The sequence below is a fragment of the Pelodiscus sinensis genome, chromosome 2 (genome assembly GCF_052426305.1).
Source record: "Pelodiscus sinensis isolate ZL-2025 chromosome 2, ASM5242630v1, whole genome shotgun sequence".
Classification (NCBI taxonomy): domain Eukaryota; kingdom Metazoa; phylum Chordata; order Testudines; family Trionychidae; genus Pelodiscus; species Pelodiscus sinensis.
This window is the reverse complement of record NC_143053.1, coordinates 90965409-90987909: the sequence shown is the minus strand read 5'-3', so window position 1 is coordinate 90987909 and position 22501 is coordinate 90965409. Positions and strand designations below refer to the sequence as shown.

General features: G+C 45.6%; 1 long non-coding RNA gene across 2 annotated transcripts in view; it reads right to left on the bottom strand.

Moving 5' to 3' along the window:
• LOC112545266 (uncharacterized) overlaps positions 1 to 22501 on the bottom strand; it is a 77531-nt gene that overhangs the window by 28563 nt on the left and 26467 nt on the right. The window contains exons 1-2 of one of the 2 annotated variants that reach the window (XR_003088732.3): positions 22157 to 22242; positions 17471 to 17533 (exon numbers count right to left, since the gene is read on the bottom strand). This is a non-coding gene — a long non-coding RNA (uncharacterized LOC112545266). Of the gene's footprint in view, positions 1 to 17470; positions 17534 to 22156; positions 22243 to 22501 lie in introns of those variants that run through there. The other variant, XR_003088731.3, reaches the window with a different exon arrangement.

Below are 22501 nucleotides of genomic sequence, written 5' to 3'. Positions count from 1 at the left end.
CCTGCACCACACTTACCTCACAGAGAGATGGCTCCCACCACTCTCGTGTCCTGCCGGGTTTAAACCAGCTCTCTGACCTGGGCATTGAGACCTGGCATGCTAGTTCACAAGGCCACTCAAGTTTGCTCCCCCTACTTCTTGTTTCCATCATGGTAGAGGGCTGGGCAGGTCAAATCTGAGCAGCACTACAATGCTCAGATTAGAGAACTGGGCCCAGTTCCGTGGAAATGCGAGTGCCATCCCTGGTGGATGAATCATAAACCCAGCAAAAAAGTAATGGATAAACAAAAAGTTGCTTTGTGACACCCCCTTCCCTCCATGACAAATCAGCAGCCCCAGTTTTAAGGTTCTGGAAAAAAATGTTAAACTCTCAGGAGAAACTTCAAGAGTTTTGTTTCGTTTTAAACTTTTGGTAAAAAAAAAAGGTAATATGGTAAATTCAGCTGGCCTATGAAGCATGAATGTGTTAAAATTGGAGGCTAAATTCACTTGCTGAGGTGAAAAATAGAAAGCTTTCCATCTTTTATTCAGGTGGAATTTCATCACAACCTTAAGTATGGACAAGCTTAGGCTGCCCCCAAAATAGCATTATATTGCTATTCTTTCTACAGCTGTGGTTCATGAGCTGGTTGATACACTAGCTCCGTGATAGCACCCACAAGTCTTTGTCTTGTTTTTCTGACTTCATTATATCAAGATGGTTATGCATACAAAGGTTCTGGACTTCACTCTCTTCATGAGACTGGAATAGGTAATATATGTCTGCCAGCCAATTAGCCTCTTGTATTGTAGCTTCCAACTGCATTGCTATTTCAACAGCTCATTGCAGAGTTAATGGGGCCGATATGAGAAAGCAGACTTATGCAGTTGGCAATGGATTCACTTTTCCATAAATGAATGCCTCCATATTTCTTCATGTGGAGCTCCTGTCATATATTACCTCTTGGCTCTCCCAGTCCAGATGGAAAATTCCTTAGCAACTCATCTGTCATTTGGTTGAGTTTATAAAGCTGGATCTATAACATGAATAGTTTTTTTGCAGGGTGAGGAGAGAATCCAACAGATGCTTGCAATATTAAGTGAAGGTGGCTTCTTCTAATAAGCGGAAAATTCATGTAATACAAACTTTCTGGGAATTTAACCCTTCTGATGGATCCAAAATCTTAATATTTGGAAGATATCAAAATACAAGCATCATGATAAATCTGATTCCTTAGTGGTTAAAAAGTTCCAGTAGATAATCCATGCTATCTGGGAGGCTAGTCCATCACATAATAGATTTCACTGTCAAGAAATATTTCCTCATTCTCTGTGTTCTGACACTCTAAATTGATATTCCAATTAAATTAATGGAACATCAGTGAGCAGCAGAGTCTCATGGCACACAAGAGATGCACATTTGCAGGGCCTCAGCAGTGATATACTCAGGAAAAAAATAGTCAAGTTAATCCTTTCGTGGGAAATATATATAATTATAGCAGAATCCTTAATAATAAATCAGCACATTACAACCACTCGCTTACTCTGATGATTGATTTTTAAAAATAGCAGAAGAGAAATTCTAATGACTTTCTTAATTTTGGAGGGACTGATGGTCTTGTAATTAAAGTACAGGTAGAATCAGGAAATCTCCCTTTTACCCTAGAACTGCACTGAATTTCTTTCTATAAGTCCCGTATTCTCTGAGGCCACGTCTTCACTCTGCAGAAGCTTGCCATTCTTGCAATCAATCTTCTGGAGTTTGATTTAGTGAGTCTAGTTAAGACTTGCTAAATTGAACTCAGTGGGCACCCCACTGGCATCTGGTACGGATGTTCTTGCCATGAGTAAGGAAAGCTGATGGGAGCATTTGCTCCTGTCGGCCTCCCGCTTTGGGAATAGTGCCAAGCCCGATTTAAGGGAAGCCGAACTGCCGGATGTACTGTATACATGGCCTGAGTCTCAGCTTTTCATTTGTTAAAATGGGATTTCACAACCTCACATTGGGGTTGTTAGACTTATTTCATTAGCACTGTCAGTGATTAGAGATTCTGGTATGCTGCAGAAATAGAACATTATTGTATTTTTTCCTCTTAGTGCATTGTTGAACCGATCTTTTAATCTTCTGAATTTTATAATGTATTAAAAGGTACTGCTAAATTATATGTCTCTCCTTACTGTGATTGATATCCGGCTTTTATCTCTCAATAGGACGTTGGATTTTAGTTTTTTCTTGGCACAGAGCACAGCTAGGCTTCAGCTAGGCCTATAGTATATTGCTGAACTTTCAAGAGATGAGGAAAAATCTTGATAACTGAGTCAAGTAATATGCCCCAGAGCTGAAATTGCTTTGAAGCCAAATTAATGGCTCATCACTGAGCAGCCAAAATTCCTTACTTTAATGCAGAAAGGTGACTGCTGGTTGCAACTTCAGTCAATATGGCCACTATGTTTCCAAAGCGCAGAGTAGCCTAAGTGCATGCAGGAATACAATTTTATGCAGAATTATACTAATTACGTTTGGAAGAATAGGTGCCTTGTCATGTGTGTATGTCATACCTTTGCTGACCAAGTTTTCAGAAATCTGTAATGTGATGCCAGCAGTGTTTCTCATGGCCAAACGTGAATAATGTTTATATTCAAATAATGGTATATTTGCAAATAGTTAAATAAAATGTGGACAAAACCCTGGATATGCTTTGGGTTTTTTATCTGAACCTTCAGCATTTGTGGATAAATGATTCCATTCTGTGGGACAGACTATCTAAAGTCACATTCTACTTATACTGACTACAGTAGATTATGCTTCGTTTTTCTCTCTGGCCCTGACTCTGGGCACAGGCTAGAGTAGCTTCAATGCTCCTGTAAACTGTGCCATCTGTCCATAGTCCTTCAGAATCTCTTCTCTTTGCTGCCTTCTGCTCCTGGAGCTCCTAGATAAAGTCATGGGAACTGGTGTTCAGGCTTTGTGCTTGCTAGGATCTGCCACACTAAATGAGGAAACTTGGTGGAGGTTTCCACTCCCTTTCTGCTGCTGATAGAAAGGGGACTAGAGTCTGACCTTTGCTTTCAAGTAGAGCTAGTCTTGGACAGGACTTATCCTGCCCCCATTAAAATCTATAGCTGCTTTACCATTGACTTCAGTAAAATCAGGATCAGGTCATATCTGAAAGGCATCTCAGATGTTAAAAAAGTATAAACCACACAAAGGGTGTCATTCTCCTTCCTCCTGGATATGCAGGGAAGAGATTGTCCCTTTACTCTGTAGGCAGGGTTGCTAACTACAGACTTTAAAACACGTATTTAAGCCCTAGCTGAGATTTCAGGAACCTCCCACCTTACGATGGCTCAAATTGTGACCCCCCCCCCTGCACTTACAACCATTTTTGTAAGTGAGGAAAGGGCTGAAACCCCCCCCCCCCCCCCCCCCCCGACTTATGTCCTCCCTGAGGCAGCACAGCTTCACAGGTGATTAATCAGCCCCGCCTAATCAGTCAGCTCCATGTATGGTGACTGGGAAGGGCTGATTAATCACCTGTGAAGCTGTGCTCCTGCACAGTTTAGAGAGAACACAGGAGGACACCCACATGTTAGTCCTGATTTTGTGTTATCCTGGATCCTGTGTAAATATTCATGCCATTGCAAATGGGGCACAAAATGCTGTTACATCAGAATGACCACTTTGCAGTGGCGTGAGGGCCTCCGCAAGATTGCAGGAGAATGAGGAGCAGAACATCCAACTACTGGTTAGGGGTACAGTTAGTCTGATTGGTGGGCACTCAAGGACACCATTGCTTTTTTAATGTGAACATATGAAATTAATATGTAAATTAATTCTTAAAAAAAAGTTCTGTGTGGCTACTGTTGCAATAATTGCTTTATTGTGCTATGTGCCTTCTTAATATTTCAGCCTGATCTAGTCCCCCAGGGTATGTCTACACTACCCCGCTAGTTCGAACTAGCGGGATAATGTATGCATACCGAACGTACAAATGAAGCCCGGGATTTGAATTTCCCGGGCTTCATTTGCATAAGCCGGCCAGCGCCATTTTTAAACGCCGGCTTGTTCGAACCCCGTGCCGCGCGGCTACACGCAGCACGGGCTAGATAGTTCGAACTAGCAAGCCATTCCGAACTATCTGTACGCCTCGTTCCACAGATAGTTCGGAATGGCTTGCTAGTTCGAACTATCTAGCCCGTGCTGCGTGTAGCCGCGCGGCATGGGGTTCGAACAAGCCGGCATTTAAAAATGGCGCCGGCCGGCTTATGCAAATGAAGCCCGGGAAATTCAAATCCCGGGCTTCATTTGCACGTACGGTATGCATACATTACCCCGCTAGTTCGAACTAGCGGGGTAGTGTAGACATACCCCCAGTGATTTATGTACAAAGTTATACAAACATTCAGACATTACAAAAAACAGTGCTATTCATTCCAACTTACATATTAATAACCAGTCCCCTGCTGACCAAAGTGGGTAAATATAATCTCTGCCTATAATTTTGAATGCAATATTGTATCATTCTCAATAGAAAAGGAGTTGACATTCTGAAGTGGCACATGTTCCATTTAAAAAAAAACACTAATCATTTCCTGGCTGAATGGAACAAAATGTATTTAATATTGGATTCTTTCTCCACAGTGAGTACTGTATTTCAGGATTGCAGCTAGGCCAAGTTATAGCTAATATTTCTTTGATAGAAGGCTCATTGCTCATTTCTACCAATATCACCTCTTTATTAGTAGATACTGTCTTGAGATTAATAAGGAAGTTTGAGGATTTAAGTTCTTTGTTCTCATTTTATTATAGAATATTTCCTTTGAGGATATCTTATCTCTTTCTGAATATTTCTGTTTCCCAAGCTGAAAGACGGCAATTGAGAGAACCTTAATGATTCAATGTGGATTTGCTAACAACAATTTAGATGCTTTCCTGACTTTTATCTACATCACCCCAAATTTTTTAGAATTGAAATATTAGACAGCGTATGGGGGGGAGGGATCCTCTGTGCCTTTCTGCATGTTTTTTTTAATATGCTACTCCAAACAATTCATCCATATCAACCAAAGAGAGAACCTGCCTTTGTGACAGGGTTATATGGAAAATCCCCACCAAAAACTAATAATCTGAGAGATCCTCACCTATGATAATTAAAATGTTCATTTATTTAATTATATAATTTGCTTATGGACACATGTTTCATTTGCTTATTACAAAAAGGAGAAGTGCGAGGGAGTGAAGTTCCATTTACTAATACCATAGGCTAAATTCTTCCCAGGAGCAGAGCAAGGCACATATTGTTTATGCTTTTGGGTCAGGAAACAACAGCACCATCTTGTCAGGCACAAAAGCCAAATGAGGTAGAAAAGGTATGGGCATATACAGCAGTCTATATAGAATAAAGCCCTTAGGTGACAATGAACTGGATCGATCACATAAGAATACTGCTAAAATTTATGCACAGCAGTTATGAAAATTCTCTGTGCTAAGGTAAAACTACTTGCCTCATGGTTTTCTACAGTCTTACTATGTTTCTAAAAAATAAATCATGGCATTGGCATAAATTTCTTTGCTGTCTCTGCCTTTAAATTGTACTTGCTTTGGGGCATCCCATTGGATCAAAGATGTTTTAAATAACTTACCTACGGGGATTCTTTATGCACTCTTTATGCAAGTAAAATTAGTGGGATTCTCACACATCTAAAGGCTATAAAGATGGGCATGTAAAGTTAATTTGTCACTATTTTTGTTAGACTTATTAAAAGTGAGTTAATAACTCAGAATTTAATGAATTTCATCTTTTCAAATATTTGAGTACAGATCACAGTATTATCCAATGTATTTGCTGCAGTGAATATTGAATTTCTGGGATCTGGGCAAAAACAAACAAACCAACCTGTAACACATACAAAACAGCCAAAATGCCCAAAGTCATCATTGCTTTACTACTTTTTTTACTTTTGAAAATATCCTTCTTGTATGCAAAATTCACAGTTTATATTACATCAATTAGTCCCTCAAACCATTCATTCTGGGAGCAGAAACAATACTGCATCATTTATACAGATGAGCCAACACAGCCTTAGTTGTGAATTTTCACTTAAATTAAAAGTGGTGACTATTCAACATTTGAGCATGAGCCTCACCAGTTTCTAAGCCATTCAGTATTCTCTGAAAGGGTGTATGAAAGGGGCACAAAAATGATCATATCAAAATTAACTTTTGAATCTGAGCTAATATTAACAGTCTATTTTCCCTCACCATTCATTCATCTCTGTTCCTTACATTATCTAATACCATATCAGAAGTTTGCATTCTAAATTTTGATTTAGGAAATGCAGCATGGCTCAGATGCCAATGATATATCTGTGACAGGTTAGCACAGTTGGTAGAATGATAGAAGCTCTGCATCATTTGAGTAGGAGATAAGGCTGTAACAGGCAAGACATGTAGAACATGGCGAGCACCCAGCTAAACATAGGATAGTTGAGTTATATTCTTAGCAGGGTGACTCATTTTGCCAGTATCTTCACATTTAAAAAAAATAACCTGCACTTCATAAAACAGCACTTCAGTTTAAGTGGACAAATCACTTTTCACATTTTTATTTTAATAGCACACTTGCTCTTAGATATAACTCTTTAAAAAGACGTACAGGCAGTCCCCGGGTTACGTACAAGATAGGGACTGTAGGTTTGTTCTTAAGTTGAATTTGTATGTAAGTCGGAACTGGTACATATTGTAGGGGAAATTCTAGCCAAACATTTCTCCAGAGCTCAGTTTTATTCTCCCACACCTCACTTCCCTCAGTCCTTTATTCTCAAGCTGAGGTGTCTGCTGAGAAAAGCCGCTCCGCGTCTCCCTGGTCTGCTGGGGAGGGGGGCGCTAGCTTCGCATCTCCCTGGTCTGCTGACGGGAAGCAGCTAGTGCGGGGTTGCCTGACCCCGTTTGTAAGTAGGGATCTGATGTAAGTCGGATCCATGTAACCCGGGGACTGCCTGTATATTCTATTGAGGAAACATTCTTAAAATGGTGATAAATTTAAATACAGTGATGTCGGACTTCAAGCACATCCTCGCTATTGTGAGGCATCTTATTTGGATTTATGTGATCTAGAAGCTGAAAAAATATAAATGTAATTTGATCACTGAATTCAAAGAAACACTGGATCAAAATAGTCATTTATTGCTAATAAGATCTACTTTAATGACAGGATTTTGTAATCTCACTTGAAAAATAGGCTAGGAGAAATATGAAATCACACAAACAGAAAGAAGCATTTTCATTAAATAACCCATACAAGAGGTGAAAAGAGCAAATTCTATAGAATCAAACAGTAGGGCCACAAATCTAGGATCCAGTGCAAATCTTGATTGTGTTTCAATTTGGTTCAGAATGAGATGGAGAAAATACCTACACTGAATAAACATTTGAAAGTACTGTAAATATGGTTACAGCATCAATGATGAAGCTGATTCTCCATGGAAATTGTGTTCCTCAGGCTTTCAAACTTCTTAAATGTGACTCCAGACTCCCAAGATGTCTGAATTTTGTGTGTGTCAGTTAAAGCACCAATAATTCCACGTATGGTTCTTTTTATGTATATTCTTAAAATTGCTAGATATCTTGAATCACACAAGTTGAAGTTTTTTGTTTTAGGTCTAGGTAGTGTGTAGTCACTGAAATTTATCAGAGGGGTAGCCGTGTTAGTCTGAATCTGCAAAAGCGACGAGGAGTCCTGTGGCACCTTATAGACTAACTGAAGTGTAGGAGCATAAGCTTTCGTGGGCAAAGACCCACTTCGTCAGATGCATGTAGTGGAAATTTCCAGAGGCAGGTATAAATATGCAGGCCAGGATCAGGCTGGAGATGACAAGGTGGATCCAATCAAGGAGGATGACGCCCACTTCTAGCAGCTGATCTGGAGGTGTGAATTCCAAGAGAGCAGAAGCTGCTTTTGTAGTTAGCAAGCCATTCACAGTCTTTGTTTAATCCAGAGTTGATTGTGTCAAACTTAAAGATGAACTGTAGTTCAGCAGTTTCTCTTTGAAGTCTGGTCCTGAAGTTTTTTTGCTGCAGGATGGCTACTTTTAGATCTGCAATTGTGTGTCCAGGAAGATTGAAGTGCTCCCCTACAGATTTTTGTATGTTGCCATTCCTAATATCAGATTTGTGTCCATTGATTCTTTTACATAGGGACTGTCCAGTATGGCCGATGTATATAGCAGTGGGGCATTGTTGGCACATGATGGCATATATTACGTTGGTAGATGTGCAGGAGAATGTACCAGTGACAGTATGGATGATCTGGTTAGGTCCTGTGATGGTGTTTCTGGTGTATATATGTGGGCAGAGTTGGCACCGAGGTTTGTTGCAAGGATTGGTTCTTGAGTTCGAGTTATTATGGTGCAGTATGTAGTTGCTGGTGAGAATATGCTTCAGGTTGGCGGGTTGTCTGTGGGCAAGGACCGGCCTACCTCCCAAGGCCTGTGAAAGCGAGGGATCATTGTCCAGGATGGGTTGTAGATCAACAGTCTGGACCTCTACATAGAATGCTTCCGCCGACATGCACAGGCAGAAATTGTGGAAAAACAGCATTGCTTGCCTGGTAACCTCAGTTGTGCAGAACGCAATGCCATCCACAGCCTCCGGAACAACTCTGACATTATAATCAAAGAGGCTGACAAAGGAGGTGCTGTTGTCATCATGAACAGGCCTGACTCCTACACTTCAGTTAGTCTATAAGGTGCCACAGGACTCCTCGTCGCTTTCACTGAAATTTGAATTTTTTAAAAAAGCAAAGTTTAATTTAGAACCTGTCCTTTCAAACACTTACACATGAGCTTCACTTTGTTCAGATGAGTAGCTCTGTTAGAATCAAGTTAACTATTTATGTAAGAAGTGAAGCACTCACTATTCTTGTAAGTAAAGTGCTCAGAGGATGAAAGCCTCAGTGAAAAAAGCACTGGACTGGCATCCTCAGAACTAAAGTCCTGGAAAATTCAAACAGTGGATTCCAAACACTATTTATCTATGTAGTGTGAGGTTCCAAATAACGTGCACCTTATCAATGCACTTCAGTAGTGAGCTAGCTAAACCTCCCAGAGGGGTAAGATAGAGGAAGCTTCATTTTCCTTTGGCTGAGGCTGAAAGCAAAGGTTCCAAATGAGCACTGTATAGTGGTTTGCAGCAAGCCATATGGTCCCATACACTTGGCTCTTCTCCTTGTATGCAGTTTCTAAAAGGCATAACAAAAACTAAAAATACATGATATGCTTTCTCATGGAAGCAATTGCTGCACTTGCCACAGGGACGTTGTCATTAAGATTTACAAGGAAGGTGGACTATGTGATCACAAAACAAATGGGAGGTGGGCTACAAGATAAGTAGTTCATTAAGATGTAGCTGTCACTGAAAAATTTGACTCACTGACCGAAAAGATTGTTGAGTCTTTTATCACCCACCACTCAGTCCAGTCACATGCAGAAACCATGATGCTGGCAGACCAGATGCCAGCACAGGCCAAGCCACACATGTCTCATCTGAGCACTTAATGGATTCCATCTATGCATCTATCTGATTCACTTGCAAGGTCATATCGACAGAGAATGTATTATAGATAAAAGTAAGTATGTAGTGTTTAGAATCTGTTGAATAATTTGTGCACAATGCATGCATTAATTTTACTTCTAATACCAGAATTCCATCTTGTAATATTTGAATGGTTGTATGGTGAGCTGTGGTGACTATAACTCAACAGAGGGGCAAGAGAGGTGAAGTAACACATTCTACTGGACCAACTTCTGTTGCTGAGAAGACAAGCTTTTGAGCTGGACAGACTGGAAGAAGAGCCCTGTGTAGCTCTCAAGCTTGTCTCTCTCTCCCCAGAAGAAGTTGGTCTAAATAAATTTATTGCCTTACCCATCTGGCAGCCATGTTGGTCCCAAGATATTAAAAGGATAACTATATTGAATACAAGAGAGGGACTTTAATCAGTGTGAAGAGCTACTGCTCTTCTACGGAAATTCTCATTCTCCTCCTGCAAAAGAAGACCCACTGTCTGACAGATTTTGACTGAATCTTACAGCTGGAAACTGCCTATATCTGGATCGAGAAGCTACCAAGAAAAGGACTAAAGACTCTATTTTTTCTGTTCTTCTTCTGAAGATGAGAAATGCAATGGACTCTTCCCCTCACCTGAATTTGCTGCTCAGAGCATGTGGAAGGCGGGAGATTTAAAAACCCCAAACCAAAATAACTGCCTGCTGTGTAGACACAGACAATGTTGCTGTGTAGATGTACGCTAATTTCCTGTTGAATGGATCTTCATGTAGTTCAATATAGGACTGGCTACACGCATGGGCTTGTGTGTGAGACTTAAAATGCAATTCACCTGGAGTAAATGACTGGTCCTTTTGCATCAGGAGTTACCCTCACTATTGCTGTGGTTCTTAGTGTAAGGTGCCATCTATCACAGATACATTCACCTGAGTGTCAAGAAAGACTGGATTATCTAAGGGGACTGCCTGTGATTCAGTGATAATGCTGTTAAAGCATCTGAGAAGTTTGCCCTAGGTGCAGTTGACTTGCTGGTGAAATCTAAGTTTAGAACTTACAACCAATAAAGGGCTTGTGTCCTGCTTTTTAATACTGTCCCATTGTTTGCACTTACACTCCCAACAGTGATACAAAAAGTTATGTCCATTAAAGGTGAACTACATCTTGATTTACATGATGAAATAACTAATCCCTGATATTTTTGTCAATTGGGAGAAGGAAGGATTGGCCCAAAGAATATTGGAAAACCTATTTAAGATTGGGCATCATGAAACCTAATTCTAATTTATATCCTGGCAGAGATGAGATTGACTTGCTGACATGCTTATCAGTACATCTGTCTTGTGCTAGTATATTATATATTCAGTGCACAGAAAGAGACTAACATAGGTAAGAGATGGGGGAAGATCACAAGGGATAAAGCAGGATAGTAAAGTAAAAACGTGCAGAACATGAATAGTCAGGCTCTCAAATTAAGTGTTTTCAGATTTTACTTCCTTAAACTTGTAGTTCTTTGCTCAACCTCTCTGTCTTTTTTATTCTTGTTCAACTGCATGGAATCATGTATTTTTTCTTTGTTTTACTTCAGATAATCAGGTCCTGTTAGAGAAAAGGTCAAGAGATCAGGTCTTGTGAGCTCTGCTCACTTTAGGCACTGCATGGAATATGAAAATCAAATGAGATACCTTTTTCATATTGTGTTTTTTGAGACTTCAAAACTCAACACAATTTTCTGATAGTTCCACTGCATGAAAAAGCAGCAGCCAACTTGTTTTGGAATACAACTACAGAAGGGCCATTCGTGTGTACAAATGTCTTCCATCCACAGGCTAGAAAATTTCCATAGGACTAGGGATAAAATTAATTTTATCTAAACTTCGGTCTCTGTGTTAAAGTTCTCACTTGAAAATCGTATGTTGTGGATGGAGTCCATTAATTGTGATATTAAGACTTGTAAGAAACCAGAGTCCAACCCATTTTATTGAAGAAGTCAAGTGACCTATAGTGTAATCATGCTTATACTTTCCAAGTGTTTGATCTTACAAGGAGCTGAGTACTCTAGGACTGATCCCACAGAGTATGTAAGCTTGTGTTAACTTTTAGTGATCGGTGCCTGTCCTGTGACATTAGAGTCAGGGAAAACTTGGCTAACATTTTTGAAGACTATAAATGAAATAACTTCCCCATCAGAATAAGTTCATGAATATCTTGAAAGAAATGTCCTTCCACAGTATTTCAAGCAAACTGTCCCAGGTCACAAGGGACCTGTTTCTGTATTCCCCCTGTACCTGGATTTTTGTGGTTTTTTTATAACATTTAGAAATCAAACAAGATTAACAAAATTTAGTTATTGACTTTTGTATTGGCACAAAACCATTATGGTGAACTGTTGAATGCTTGTAAACACCACTTTCAACACACACAGCCTCTTTTTCATTTTCACCATTCAGGAAGAGAGATGGAAGCCATAATATGGCCTTAACTTACACACATTTTAAAATCCCTTCACACTTCCAGAGTGGTGTTAAGGCATCCTACTGTAAATAAGAATGAAGTTTGTAATATAATCTTCATTACAGCAAAAGTCAGGTCACTTATTTTGGAAGGTAGCTTGCATTAGAATGCAGGTTTGCTATCAGAGCTTCATGCTCTCCTTGCAGACAGGAGTGAGGGAAACCTTTGTTCTGTTTGAAAGGTATGGTGCTCTTTGGGCCAAAACATGACACATTAATACATGCAGAAAGCTTCCATTAATCACTGTGAGGGGGTCACTCACCACCGTAGCGGGGGTCCGTCATCTGTCCCCGGAATCAGTCCATTCCGCCCGCACAGGCCTCCGCTCACGGGGCGTTTCCCCTCTCGAATCTTCTAGTCGCGTTGCTCTCTTCGCCACACTGCCCTCCGGCAGTGCCCAAGTCACTCGCTCTGAGCCCCCCTTCCGGGGGATTGGTGTCTCTCCAGCGGGCCTGTCTGCAGGCCTAGCAGGCTGGCCGGCTGGCTGTCCGAGCGCCCTAGCCCAGCCTAACTCTCTAGCCCTGCCCTAGCTCCAGAGAGCGTCCTGCTCCCTCGGCAGCCAGGCTCCCCGCCTTGCCGCAGGCCTAGCAGGCTGGCCGGTTGGCTGTCCAAGCGTCCTGGCCCAGCCTGACTCTCTAGCCCTGCCCTAGCTCCAGAGAGCGTCCTGCTCCCTCGGCAGCCAGGCTCACACTGCCTTGGCTGAAGCAGCCCTTCCCTTTTATAGCTCCCAGCTGGGCCTTAATTGGCCAACGCCGCCCAGCTGGGCTGAACTTCCCGGGCCTGCTTCAGGCTGGGGTTGGGCTCTTAAAGGGCCAGTACAGGGCAGCTGCCCTGCTACACACCCTCCCCCTTAACTATCTCCCGGGGGGGGGGGTGGTTCCCTGCTGCCCGCCCTGTTTCAGAAGTCCCAGCCCCGTCCCGCTACGAGGCAGGGCCGCAGTTCCATGCGTCCCTATCAAGTCCTCCACTCACTTCGGGATCGCTCGATCACCCCCAACTCCAACATGGTGCGGACCTCTTGTTCCACGACGTCACGCATCCGTCGGGGAAGAGGTCTGTTTCCCTCCCGCACGACCTGCCCGGGCGGAGTTCGGATGGTGTGTGTTATCGCCGAGGTTCGGCCCGGCCGCGAGGTAAAGGTCCTGGCGAAGGTTTCGACAAGCACCTGGGCTGCGCGCCGTTGGTTCTGTGACAGGGTGTCCGCGAGCTGGGGTGTCTCCTCCTCCTCCTTGGCGTCAGGGACCCTAGGACCTAACACGGGCTCCGACGGGTAGGGCGCGACCAACATGCCTTCTCGCTCTCGCCAAGGTTTGAGGAGGTTCACATGGTATATTTGTTTTTTCCTTCGCCGGTCCGGCTGATGAACCTCATATGTGACTGGGCCCACTCGTCGGGAGACCTCATACGGCCCCTGCCAGCGGGCCAGCAACTTTGACTCCTCTGAGGGGAGTAACAGCAGCACCCGATCCCCGGGTTCAAACACTCTTTCCTGGGCTCCCTGGTTATACCCTCGCTCCTGCGCTCGCTGGGCCGCCTGTAGGTTCTCTTGAGCCAAGGCCCCCACCTGCGTGAGTCTCTCCTGAAGTCGGAGTACGTACTGCAGCAGCCCGACGGCGGAGGAGGGGGTCCGTTCCCAGGTCTCTCTAACCAGATCGAGGACGCCACGAGGTCGTCTGCCGTACAGGAGCTCGAAGGGGGAAAATCGAGTGGAGGCCTGTGGCACCTCTCGCACCGCCATCAAGAGCAAGGGGATGAGCTGGTCCCAGTGCTTCATGTCCGGTGGAGGGAATCTTCTCAGCATCCCCTTCAGGGTGCGGTTGAACCGCTCTACCAGCCCGTCGGTTTGGGGGTGGTAGACGGAGGTCTGTAGCTTGTGAATACCCAGGAGGTCGCAGACCTGACGCAGCAACCGGGATGTAAAGTTCGTTCCTTGGTCTGTCAGTAGTTCCCGAGGTAGCCCCACCCAGGCAAAAATCCTCACCAACTCATTCGCGATCGTGCGGGCACGGGTGTTTCGAAGGGGAACGGCCTCAGGGAACCGGGTTGCATAGTCCATGATCGTTAAAATATATCGAAATCCAGCCGCGCTCCGTGGAAAGGGCCCCACTATGTCCAAGGCAATCCTTTCGAAGGGGGTCCCTACCACGGGCAAAGGGACGAGGGGAGCCTTCGGCACCCCGGGAGCGGCGGCGAGCTGGCAGGCTGGACATGACTGGCAGTAGTCTTTGACCTCTTGGTACACCCCAGGCCAGAAGAAGCGAGCCAAGACTCGGGCCAGGGTCTTCTCATGCCCAAGGTGCCCGGCGGCGGGAAGGTCGTGCGCCAACCTCAGCACGGCTCGTCGATGGGCCCGGGGTACCAACAACTGGGCCTCTTCTTCCTGCGTCTGCGGGTTCCGCCCAACCCGGTAGAGCCGGTCGGCTCGTAGCTCAAACCGGGGCCAGTGTGCCGCCCTCTGTGGATCCACCACCGTCCCATCAACAGCAGCGAGCTGGACGTAGGCCTCCCGCAGGGTGGGATCCTCCCGCTGGTCACGGGGAAAATCCGCCGAGTCCAGCACGACCGGCACGTCCTCCGTGTCTGAGCGCCCTGGGTCGGCCAGGTCAGATGCGTCGCGCTCGGCGGGGCCTTCCCTGTCGAGCGACCCCTGCGGTCGGACTGCCTGGAGTTCCTCCCCCAGGAGTTCCACGCGGGCCTCGGTCGGCGCCGGTGAGTCTTTAATGAGAGCTGTAAGACCTGGCCAGTCGGGACCCAGCACCATAGGGTATGGCAGGTGCGGCACCACGCCCACTCGCATCATTCGGGTGACTCCCCGCACCATCAAGGGGAGCCGGACCTGAGGATAGGTCTTCACATCCCCATGGACGCACTGCAGCTGCAGCTCCCCCTCGGGCGTCGCGGTGTCAGGCAGTACATCGGGGCGGATAAGTGTCTGGCTGCATCCCGAGTCGAGGAGGGCAAACAACGCGGGGTCCCCCGCGGGTCCCCCCGTAGTCAGGGATGGGGAGCTAGCCGGGGGAGTCAGGGTGGCCCCCATACCGGCCGGATCCTGCTCCGCCACCTCCTGAAGAGCCTGGCGGTACTGGGCGTCCAGCTGCTGTACCAGCCTCTGCTGTTGTAGGAGCTGCGCTGCCAATCGTTGGGCTCGAAGCTTCACGGGTGGCTGTCGCCCCTTAGTCAGTCCTTCGGGCATTGCTTCTCCCTCCATGGCCCTCCCGCCCGAGCTCGCCGAGAGGGGAGGAGGGAACCCCGCAAACTTCTCTCTCTTTGCGTGGGGTTTTTTTTTTTTTTTTTTTTTTTTTTTTTTGTGTACTAGGGTCCACTGAGGCACACGCGGAGCCCTTACGTCAGGGCCGGGGTCGCGTATTTTCAAGTACCCACATTCTCCACCATCTGTGAGGGGGTCACTCACCACCGTAGCGGGGGTCCGTCATCTGTCCCCGGAATCAGTCCATTCCGCCCGCACAGGCCTCCGCTCACGGGGCGTTTCCCCTCTCGAATCTTCTAGTCGCGTTGCTCTCTTCGCCACACTGCCCTCCGGCAGTGCCCAAGTCACTCGCTCTGAGCCCCCCTTCCGGGGGATTGGTGTCTCTCCAGCGGGCCTGTCTGCAGGCCTAGCAGGCTGGCCGGCTGGCTGTCCGAGCGCCCTAGCCCAGCCTAACTCTCTAGCCCTGCCCTAGCTCCAGAGAGCGTCCTGCTCCCTCGGCAGCCAGGCTCCCCGCCTTGCCGCAGGCCTAGCAGGCTGGCCGGTTGGCTGTCCAAGCGTCCTGGCCCAGCCTGACTCTCTAGCCCTGCCCTAGCTCCAGAGAGCGTCCTGCTCCCTCGGCAGCCAGGCTCACACTGCCTTGGCTGAAGCAGCCCTTCCCTTTTATAGCTCCCAGCTGGGCCTTAATTGGCCAACGCCGCCCAGCTGGGCTGAACTTCCCGGGCCTGCTTCAGGCTGGGGTTGGGCTCTTAAAGGGCCAGTACAGGGCAGCTGCCCTGCTACAATCACAAAATAGAACCATCTTTTTAGGTGACTCAGTAGATCCTCTGAGACTGAGGTTTAAGTAGACTAGTTCCAAAGAATGATAAAAGAGAGAGACAAGATCTTTGCGGTGGTCTCAACTTTTTCACAGTATTCCTATCTTTAAATCCTATTAATCTGGTAATAGTTGGAGTCAATTCTAGGAGACTTGTATAAATTATTCATATATTCAGAATGCTACAGAAACCTATGTAAACTGTGTAACAGCTTATTCTGTTCATTGCAGAGATGATGCAAAAATGCACAGTGAAACAGTATGGATAGTCGTAACTTAAATAAGCACATATTTACCTCCTTCTTCATGCATCACATTTTTTATTATTTAACACCAGCCTCATCCTGCTGTTTTATTGCCCAGTTGGATAGGATGACATATGACCATAAGTATAGACAGAGACTTACATTTGCGTTTGTTTTCACATTATGGAGCTGAGAGGCAAATGGTAATCAGAAACATATTATCTAGAATTACGAGGGACACACTGCTACCATGATGATTTTTTTAAAATTAAGCATTCTCAGTAGGTGTTTACTGCCTCCATATTTCAGTTAATGTAAACTAATGCTTAGCACATGCATACAATTCATAAAAATGTGCTGAGGTATATCATTAGGATGCACTTTATGCATATCAATATCTAGCTTATATATTCTAACAAACAACTTTATGTAGAATTTTACAAGTATGTTACAAAGGAAGAGAGTAAGACCCATATCCTGGAGTCCAAATAAACTATATTTAGCACATCTCAGAGTGGAAGGCAAAAAATGCACAAAGTACGCTTCTGCACTCCCTTGACTATGAGGCGGCTGTGTGCAGTGCTCCGCAAGTCAGTCAGAAGTAGCTCAAGTCAGTTTCTCCAACATATGTTGCCTGCCAACTGCCCCAAATGTTAAACCCAGAGCCAGGAATCTCTCGCACATAACATCAGTCTAGCCATGTCCCTACTCTGCCACAAGGAGTCAGGTAACGAAGGAGCCTCTAAAGTATTGGCGGGATAAGCTTTACTTTGGACTCATCTTCCCAGTTTCAGACAGTGCCAGCTCCATAGCCAGATTCCACCAGCAATGGCATGCAAAGCAACTGTCACAGCAGACAATCTGGCCAAAAATTTAGCATTTATTAGTGGAATATAAAGTCTGGTAATACCTGCAGTAATGAATGAGAGTGTAGGACCAAACTGCCTCAGTCCAGCACTTTACCAGTCATAGGTATGCTTATTTGTTTCCAGCATCTGTTCTCTGTGGCTTTGTACAGTAAACAGCTTTAATCATTATCTTAGATTAAGATGGTGACTGCCATCCCATAATCTTTATCGCCATAAAAACAATCCTAAAGTTTGTTGCTGATGTGCAGATGATATGGCTCCTCCCCCAACCTTTGAACTTACCAAATTGTTCTTAGTTGCAAAAGTTGGTGCCAGGATGAAGTATCCAGTTTTCCAAGGTGCAGCCTGCAATTACAGACAGGGTGGTTTAGACTGGTGCTCCACTGATTTACTCTTTGATTCACTGGCTCTACTCAGAGGCTTTCAAAACGGTTAGATTACTGAATGATTGGCCCATCTGTGCTACTTGCTGCCTCTTAAAATGAAACATCGCCAGTTTTCACTTTAGACATGCTTTTCATATGAAATGTAAAGAAAATGGGCATCTAATAGGGCATCCTGAATGCTATTGAATGTCTTGCACTTTGGGGAGGAGATCAATTTGCACTGAAAAGGCTTTTTTGTATGAAGAAAAGTCAGATTTGAATTTGATTGAATGTTTTTACCCAAACAACATTTTATCATATTACCAGAGGTTATAAGTTAACCTTTTATTGTTCAGTGCTTTGTCTTTTAAACATTCAGTCTTGATTGCGGACTGCTTCGTGCAGTCACTCCAAGACAAACACTTTGAGCTTGTTTATTCCTATTGATGAGCTTTAAACAGGCTGACATAGCGATAGTGTGATCAAAGAAGTAATCAGTTGTGGAATGACAATGCCCAGAGTATTCACATAATGTGCTGTGCTTTTATGGGTGTTGCACATTAGAGTATCACATTTGGAAGAAATCATTCATAACCACAAACCAAGAAGCATAATTCAATTTGCACCATTTGTCTGGTTATCAGGAAATTATACAAATGATAGTAAAAACTGGTATTCTCACTCTGATGTATGCCTTATGCATGACACCTTTTCACCACGTCATTCTAATTCTGTATTGAAGACTAAATAACAGTGAACCTTATGAAACAAACACTTTGCAAAAGGCACACTGCTATAATCAGACTGTTCAAGTGCAGGGATGTCTAATAGTTTATTTTCATCTATTGTTCATGTGCCTTTTATCATTTATTAAGATGGAACAAAATTAGACCATCTGAACATGAATTAAAAAGAGTGTAAATTAACATTTCAATTTAAAAAGGACCGGGGAGAAACATTCGTAATAAAAGAAACACGTGATGGAAAAGTGTTCCTTAAAACAGAATAAGATATTAATACTAATTTCCGGTATCAGTTAGAGCTGTGCAAAAAGCTAGCTGTTGTGCCTCACAGGAGGTAGGCAGTCTTTTGTTCTGTTTCAGCTCACATCAGGTTTCATTCCCTGAGCTTAGGTTTTGAAACTCAGAATGAGGGTTCCCAGGCTAACCCTAGGAGTCATTTCAGATTGTTCCAACTGAGAGAGAACACTCTCCCATGCCAACAGCAATGATCCCCTTCCTGTTGTTGCTGAAATGGGGTTCGGACATGAGCGTGTCCCCTCTGAAGATCCTTGAAGCAGCTGAGGGTGAGTACATGCTAGGGCCAGCATGTCAGTAATACCAGAAGGGAGATGCAGGTTATGCAATCACTTTTTCCATCATAGGCATGGGAACTAGTGGTGCAGAAGATGCTGCAGCAGTCCCCGCACTTCCAGCCTAGTGCCTAGAGTCCAGGCTGCCTCTCCTTACTCCGGGATTTCTGTTGCTGGCTCAGCAACCATAGTCCCAGATGCTGCCCAGTGTGCCCAGGGCTCTGCTGCTAGGCTTGTGCACCAATGGTTCTGCTGCTGGCTCCGTGCCTTGGGTCCTGACTGATGGCCCCACATGCTGGGGGCTCCAGTGCCAGCCTCCTACCTCAGGTCCTAGCTGCTATCTCTGCATTAGGTTGCATTAGGAGGAGCGTTGCCAGAAGATCTAGAAAAGTAAATATCTGGAGTATTGTGTCCAGTTCTGAGCCTCTGCTCCAGAAAGGATATGGACTCATTGCAGAGGGTCTAGCAGAGGGAACCCAAAATGATTAAGGAACTGAAGCACATGACCTACGAGGAGAGGCGGGGGGTACGTCTACACTACAGCGCTAGTTCGAACTAACTTAGTTCGAATTAGTTAATTCGAACTAAGCTAGTTCGAACTAACGCATCTAGAACTAAAAACTAGTTCGAACTAGCGTTTTGCTAGTTCGAACTAGTAAGTCCACATTGAGTGGACTCTGAACAGGGCTTAAGGATGGCCGGAAGCAGTGCCGGCAGGGCATAAAAGGAGGACTTAGAGCATGGAGATGCTGTCTCAGGCTAGCCGAGGGCTGCGCTTAAAGGGTCCCGACCCCCACCCCGGACACACAGTTCTAAGGGGTGCCCCGCTTGCAAAGAAGTTCTGGCTTGGAGTGCCCTGAGTGCCCACACTGGGCACATCACACCACTCGGCCATCAGCCCGGCTGCACTTGCCGCAGGCTGCCATCTGCGGAGAGGGAGTAATTGGGGGGCTGCAGGAGAGCTTCCACCCCCAGAAGCCCGCAGAGCCAGCCCAGTCCTCCCCATCGGGGGCTCGTACCCCATTCCTCCCTCATCTCCTTCCACTTACCCTTCCCTAGCCCCCCTTCTTATTGATGTACAAAATAAAGATAACGTTTCTTCCAACATTGACTCTGTCTTTATTGAAAAAAACTCGGGGAGACTGGGAAAAGGAGGTGGGAGAGGGGAAGAGAAAGGCTGGGAGAGGGGAGGGCAACTAACATGATCAGGGGTTGGGAACAGGTCCCAGATGAAGAAAGGCTACAGAGACTGGGACTGTTCAGCTTAGAAAAGAGGAGACGGAGGGGGGACAGGATAGAGGTCTCTAAAAGCAGGGGTTGGGTGGAGAGGGTGCATTCAGAAAAGTTCTTCCTGAGTTCCCATAAAGAAGGACTAGAGGACACCAAAGGAAAGGAATGGGTAGCAGGCTTCAAAGTAGTAACAGAAAGTTGTTCTTGACAAAGCAAATAGTCAACCTGTGGAACTCCTTGCTGCAGGAGGCTGTGAAGGCTAGAACTAGAACAGAGTTTAAAGGGAAGTGAGATAAAGTGATGGAGTTTGGGTCCATGGAGTCCTATTAGCCAGAGGGTAGGAGTGGTGTCCCTGCCCAAAGTTTGTGGAAGGCTGGAGAGGGATGGCACGAGACAAATGGCTTGGTCATTGTCTTCGGTCCATCCCCTCCAGGGTCCCTAGGGTTGGCCACTGTTGGCAGACAGGCTACTGGGCTAGATGGACCTTTGGTCTGACCCAGTACGGCCATTGTAAGCTCAGGGCTCAGTGTCGGGGGTCTCAGTGGACCCCCTTGATTTTCATGCACACCTGCTCCTGGGTGGCCAGGCTGGCAGCTCTCCTGCCCTAGCCGGCCACTTTCCTGTGCCTAGTGTGGAGATCGTGGACGAGGTCCACGATGTCCGCACTAGCCCAGGAAGGTGCCCGCCTCTTGCGGTCCAGGGCAAGCTCCCGGGAGCCGCCAGCCTGGTCCCGGGAAGAGGGGGTGGGCTGGGGGGCATCGGGTGGGTGGCTCTGTGCCGTGCCAGGTGCAGGGTCTGCTAGCTGGGTGCTGGCAGGCTTGCACCTGGCACGGGCACCGTAGCCAGCCCGTGCCCCTTTAAGGGGTCCGGGGCCGGGAGGGGGGCAATAGAGTTTCCCTGGTGTTGGCCAGAGTGGCTACCAGGGAAACCTGGGGAGGGCTAGCCTCCCACTAGTTCGAACTAAAGGGCTACACAGCCCTTAGTTCGAACTAGCTAGTTCGAACTAGGCGTTAGTCCTCGTAAAATGAGGTTTACCTAGTTCGAACTAAGCGCTCCGCTAGTTCGATTCAAATTCGAACTAGCGGAGCGCTAGTGTAGCACCTATTAAAGTTAGTTCGAACTAACGTCCGTTAGTTCGAACTAACTTTGTAGTGTAGACATACCCTGAGGGATTTGGACTTATTTACTCTTCAGAAAAAAAGAGTGAGGGGGGATTTGATAGCAGCCTTCAACTTCCTGAAGGCAGGTTCCAAAGAGGATGGAGAAAGGCTGTTCTCAGTAGGAACAGATGGCAGAACAAGGAGCAATGGTTTCAAGTTACAGTGGGAGAGGTCTAGGTTGGATATTAGGAAAAACTATTTCACTAGGAGGGTGGTGAAGCACTGGAATGGGTTACCAAGGGAGATGGTGGAATCTCCATCCCTAGAGGTTTTTAAGTCTTGGCTTGACAAAGCCCTGGCTGGTTTGATTTAGTTGGGATTTGTCCTGCTTTGGGCAGGGGGCTGGACTCGATGACCTTCTGACGTGTCTTCCAGACCTATGATTCTATGACAGGACTTTGCTCCTAGCCTCAGCTGGGAGCGGAGATAGAGGTAAGAAGGGTGTTAGCAGTCCCACCCTTAAAAATGTTCCTGTACCACTGCTTTCCATTCAGGAGAAAAAAGACCAGATATATCTCCTGAGTTTTAAGGCTGTGGGCTTCACACATAGATAACACCACAGAAATGGAAGGGAACAGGGGAAGAGCTGAAGCTGTTGGTTAGGAATCACTTCTTCCTCCCTTGAACCCAAAGATCCCCCAGGGCACGTGAAACTCATTCACTTCCAGGATTTGGGATTAATATGCCGTGAAATTCATCTACATTAAAAAAGTTGCACCTTTGAGTGTTCTTATGGTAACACTGGTAATGCCATATGGGAGTAGACCACTGGCCATTCCAGATTCTCCAGCAATGGCCAGTACCCAGTGTTTCAGAGGAAGGTGTAAAAGCTCGATTATGGACACTTGTGCCATAGCATCACCCAAGTTTCTTGAAATATGGTTTTGGTTTATACTAAGACCTTCAGTCAGGTGATTGTTGCCCTTGAGAGACATGCTACCAATGTTAGGACACTGCAGGTGGATTCAGTTAGTGCCTGTCTTTCAAACATAGCCATTAGAAACATCTGAACATTCCAGAACTTTGGGTTCAAGTCTTATGGGCTCTGGACTAGATCATGAGTTCTCAAACTTGAGACACTCCTCCCTCCCCCCACACACATCTGACAATAAAAATTACTCCAGGACCCCAGCAGGAGGGACCAAATCCTGAGCCCACTTGAGCTCCATTGCTCTAGGCAGGGAGCAAAAAGCCCAAGGGCCTGTAACCAGAGCCTCACCACCCAAGGCTGAAGCCACTTGGTGCT